Raw genomic sequence first — 5405 nt, forward strand, 5'->3', positions numbered from 1 at the left:
CCCTCCATCCCCAACCCCGTCCAGCCATCTGGTCCCACATGCTCCCATCCATCCATCCATCCATCCATCCATCCAGCCAGCCAGCCCATGTCCGTCTGTCTAGCTGTCCATCAATCCCCACATCTGCCTGTCTGTTCAGTTTCATTCATCCATCCATCCATTCCTGACATCCCCCATCTGTCTGTCCATCCAGCCATCCTGCGTCCATCCACTCCTACATGCATCGTCGTCAACCCTCCATCCCCCATCCCCACATTGATCCACTATTCACCCCCATGAGCCAGCCCATGTCCGTCTGTCTAGCTGTCCATCAATCCCCACATCTGCCTGTCTGTTCAGTTTCATTCATCCATCCATCCATTCCTGACATCCCCCATCTGTCTGTCCATCCAGCCATCCTGCGTCCATCCACTCCTACATGCATCGTCGTCAACCCTCCATCCCCCATCCCCACATTGATCCACTATTCACCCCCATGTCTCCATCCGTCCCTCCCTTCGTCTCCACACTCCCATCCATCCGCTCGCACGTGCCCCCTGCCTACATCCATCTACACGTCCCTTCCATCCCTACTCACCCTCCCTCCCTCCAATCCATCCATCCCCGCGATCCATCCATCCATCCATCCATCCAGCTGCCCCCCACCCGCAGCTTCAGCTCACCCAGTGCCACGTCCTCCTCTCTCTGCGGCCAGGTCCCGTCTGCTGCAGCCAAGCCAAGGCCTGCGTCACGGGTCCCCAGTGACTCACAGCCCTCCCCGGCCCACGCGTCATGTGTGTCTGTGCGTGGGGGCAGGCCCAGGGAGGGGAAGGAAGAGGAAGGAAATAGCTGAAGGTGTCTGCGGGGGCTGGGGCACCCTGTGTCCCCTCCTGGCGCAGTGCCCCCCCCCAGCTATGGGTCCCTGCTCTGCCCCGCCTGGGCACAACCCTCCTGCCCAAGGCAGTGGGGCAGCCCCAGGGGCCTCCCAGCAGGAACCCCCCACCCCAGCCTGGGGAACCCCCCGCCTCGGCCACTGGGAAAGGCCCAGAGGGGAGGCCACGGTGGGTGGGGGGGAAACAGTTGTGTGTGTGTGTGCGCACGCGCGCGCATGTGATGTTTATGTCTGTGTGCATGTGTGCTAGTCTCTGCATGTATGCATCTGTCTATGTTTTCATTTGTGCCTGTGTGTGTCTGTGTCTATCCTGCATCTGTCATGTCTGTGCTGGTGTGTGTGTGCGTGTATGTGTATGTGTGTGTGCACACATGTGCATCTATCTGGTAGTGTGTGTGTCTGTCTTCATTTGTGGCTGTATCTGTTTGTGTGTGTGTGTGTGTGTGTGTGTCTGTCTCCAGATGTGAGAGAGTCTGTGCAAGTGTGTGTGTGCGTGTGCATGTCTACCACTATTTGTGTATGTCTACTCTGTATGTGTTCCTGTCTGTCACATCTGTGTGTTTGTCTGCAGCTTCATTTGTATGTGTGCACCTCCGTGTGTGTGTGTGTGTGTGTGTGTGTGTATGTGCCTGTCTCCAGCTGTGAAAGATGTGGTCTGTGTGTGCGAGAAAGAGAAAGAAACAGCGTGCGAGTGAGAGAGAGAGAGAGGGAGAGAGGGCAGTCTGTCCATGTGAGAGAGGATGTATGTGTTTACATGGGTACATGTGTATTGGTCTCCATGTGTGTGCATCTGTCTGTCTTATGTATCCATTTGTGGCTGTGTCCCTCTGTTTCTGTGTGTCTGCCACTATTTGTCTTTGCATGTCTGTCCATTACATCTGTGCCAGTGTCTCTGTGTGTGTTTCCAGATGTGAAAGAGATGGGGGGGGTGTCTTGTGTGTGTCTCTGTCCATTATGTCTGTGTGTCACTGTGTGTGTCTGAGAGCTTGTGTGTGATGGGTCATGTATTACTCTGTGTGTGCATGTGTGTACATATGTCATGGAGAGTCTTTTTAGGGGTGTGTGTGTGACTATGTGCTGGGTAGCCACCTGTGTGAGTGTGTACATGTGTGCACATGTCTATGTTTGTGGCTGTCTGTGTCTTCATTTGTGGGTTGAGGGGGAACGTCAGTGGAAAATAACATCTTGTTAGGGGCAGGAAGGGAACGGGGCCCTGTTTAATCTTTAATGAGGTGGGTGTGAGGGCCAGATGGGATCTATTTTGATGGAGGACGGGGTTGTTGCCAAGACTTGGCCATTTACAAGAGGCCTAGGCCAAGCTGCAGAAGTGTTGGCTAAGCAGAAAGCCCCGAAGCCTATTTCTGAGCAATCGTAGCCTGGACATTTGCCACTGTGACAATTAGTCAGCAAATAAAGGAAGCCATCAGCACGTCTGACTAAACCCGTCGGGAGATCCAATTAAACAAAGCACAAGGACCAAAAGGAGACAGTATAGGGGAGGCCACAGATGAAATAATGCAAATATACTGCTATCTCATAGCTTTCTCTTAAAATATTAGTAGTGACTGATATAGCCAAATGTTCTGGGTGCTATTTTGTTATGATAGGTATATTTTTATGTTAAGATGCTTCGATCATGTGGAAAAACGAAACAGCCTTGTCAGAGAAGGCCATAATTTAGGTAGAGAAGACACATGATGGTGACGAACAGCACTCCACACCTTCTACTCTCTCGAGGATATAAATCCCAAGTAATGAACACCTTTTAAGTCTATGAGAGGTCTGGTTCAGTCCAGTCCCCAAAGTTTCAATGAAACAAAGATATTTAAACAAAACCAGAGGTCATTTATTAAAATATTTAGAACCAGCTGTCTATAAAAATGGGCTATAGGCTGAAGGGCAATGTGGAGAACTCAGCAAATTCAAGGTTGGGCTGTAAACCTATTTCTGCCTCCTTTATCTGTAGCCAACTCACAAGGGTACCTGCCATCTGGGCAACAGGATGTCATGGTGACTTCTGCGACCAGAGATGACTCGTGACCAAGTCACTGGACAACTCAAAGGTGAGTAGAGTGTTCCTATGTTCAGGACCAATTATGCTGGAAGCACATAGAGCCCCAGACAGAAGTCTCACTGGCTGAGGGACTTGATAGCAGCAGATCCAAGGAGGATTATGGAGGTTTTCTGTTGCTTGAAGGAGCCCATGGGCTTAATGTAGGAGAGAAGTTTCCTCTGTAGGAAGGAAACGAAGGCGACAGAGACACTTCTGATCACAAAGAGAAATTCCCAAAACCCACGTGATCTCAGCATTGGAAAAGACCCGGGTGCCCACCTCCATCATTTCAAACCTGAAATGTCAAAGCCGAAAGTGAAATAGCTCTTAGTCTTGTGGGCATTTTGAGTGGTTTCTGTGGTAAACGGGAAGTTTTCAGAGGCTGCCTCAATGGAAATAACCCAACAGCCCCGTCTTGGGTCTGCGCAGAATCTGGAGGTTGCAGAGGAAGTGGTTTCTCCTCTCCCGTGGTAGGAGGCCTCCCAGAAGACAGCAACTTAGAGGGTATTTCTCAACTGTTCGACATTTTGAATGGAAACTGAACCAAAGCTTCTAATTAAAGGACCTTCCGGGAGAAAGTAACTTGTCTGCATTGGAAGGGTGTTGAGATCCATCAAGGCAGCAGAATGGAGCCCTGGGGAATGGTGCTGGAGGTTTCCAAGAGAAGGCTTGGATAAGCTGTGGACATGGAGGATTGAGGAGTGGTGGTGTTGGACCAGACAGCCCACAAGGTCCATCCCTACAATGCTGCCATCCTGTGATGACCCTTTGGAGGTCTCAAAGAGGGTGACGTTCTACTGTCTTGGTAGAAGACCTCCCAGAAGGCACCACCTCCTGCATCAGAGGTACCTCTTTCTCTGCATCTTCCACCACAGAGGGGGAGCGGGACCTGGGAACCTCTCTCCAGCGCTACAAGAGATGGGACAAGATCTGTGATGATCCAGAATTACAAGCAGAGATGAAAAGGGTGAGGACATAACAACAGGCAGCCTGGGGAATAACTGGTTGGGCTGCAGTACAGCAGAGAGGGACCTGGGGTTATAGTAGACCATAACAAGCTGAATATGAGCTACCAGGGAGCTCTTGTTGCAAAAAAGGCCAACAGCCTCCTGAGTATAGTAACAGGAATGTCACTTGCAACTCCATGGCAGGGATTCCTCCACTCGATTCAGGCCTCCCCTGGAGTCCTGTGACCAGTTTTGGGCCCTGTACTTCAAGAAGGAGGTAGAGAGATTGGAAAGAGCCCAGGGCAGAGTGACACAAATTGTTAGGGGCTTTGGAGGCAAGACTGATGAGGAAAGGCTGAAAGAGCTAGACTGATTGAATGTGGAGATGAGAAGACACAGGGGGTGGGGGGGATATGATACCAGCCTTCAAATCCCTGAAGGGCACAGACAGAGAGGATAAAAATAGGCTTTTATCTGTGGCCAGAGGGGGCTGGACTAGGAGCAATGGCCTCAGGCTGCAGGAGGAGGAATTTTGTGACCATGAGGGGGCTCCAGCACTGGGAACAGGCTGCCCGGAGAGGTGGCAGCGTCCTGGCTGGGATCATTCTGCCTTGAGCATGGGCTGGACTAGATGTGACACTGTGATGTCCTTTCTAGCCTGACTTTCTTGTGAACCTGGGATCCTATATTGCTGCCTGACCCATTCTTCCTTCCCTTGTTTATCCAGAAAGCCAGGGTCAGCCCCAACAGGTACAAATGAAATTGTAATGCAACAGAAACAAGCTAGGCACACAAGGATAAGAAGCCAAGTCAGCCTTGTATGTGGCAGTCTAGTGCCCCCTTGTGTCCATTCAGATTAATCACCCTCCCCGCTCTGCTGGATTTCCCTCACTGCAGACACCAGGGGTGTGAAAATCCCCCATTCTTACCCCATAAATTCAGGATATTGCTGGTACGGGCAGGAAGACGGCCACTCATCTGCCCCTTCTTCCTGCTGCCGTCGTCTAGCATAGACCTGCACACACGTGCACACACCACAGCTCTGTTATCTTCTCCCCATATCAGGCATGAGGGGGAGCTTTGCATAAATCTGCAAACATTAGACTGCTTTGATCCTAACACAGGGACATGGTCATGCCAGGCACATCACCCCATTATGACATGATATTCAGTTAACCTGAACCCAGCTTCCCCATACCAGGCCATTATCTATTCCCTGGCCTTCCTTCCTTTCATCTCTGTGCCCAGATCCACCTACCCTTGAACTTGAGCTGCCAGGTCTGGAGTTCTCTGGGCGCAGGTGGATTTTGAAGAGTGATGTACGGGCAGAGCGGTGCATTGTCACATGTAATACTACACACTTTCCTCTCCTGTTAAAGAGAAACTAGAAGCTTTACTAATCTGCTAGCGGGCTAGGGCTGCACTATTCAGTTGAAGATCAAAGCAAATGCAAACATAACTCCTGCACCAGGCACTCATTTGCTAGATTACATATTAAATTGAACCCTCTCTCCCCCCCCCCCCCCCCCCCCCC

At 51.0% G+C, this 5405-nt stretch overlaps 1 protein-coding gene and 1 pseudogene across 1 annotated transcript in view; one reads left to right on the top strand and one right to left on the bottom strand.

Annotated features, from left to right (window-relative positions):
* Positions 1–694, bottom strand: part of LOC102376917 (TNF receptor-associated factor 1-like) — a 7472-nt gene extending 6778 nt beyond the window's left edge. Inside the window, exon 1 of the mRNA XM_006037656.3 lies at positions 663–694. The gene's annotated coding sequence lies outside the window, so the exon portion shown is untranslated. The remainder of the gene's footprint in view (positions 1–662) is intronic.
* Positions 695–3404: 2710 nt separating this feature from the next.
* Positions 3405–5405, top strand: part of LOC112548382 — a 13558-nt pseudogene continuing 11557 nt past the window's right edge.

This window comes from Alligator sinensis, unplaced genomic scaffold (assembly GCF_000455745.1).
Source record: "Alligator sinensis unplaced genomic scaffold, ASM45574v1 scaffold1740_1, whole genome shotgun sequence".
Taxonomy (NCBI): Eukaryota; Metazoa; Chordata; order Crocodylia; family Alligatoridae; genus Alligator; species Alligator sinensis.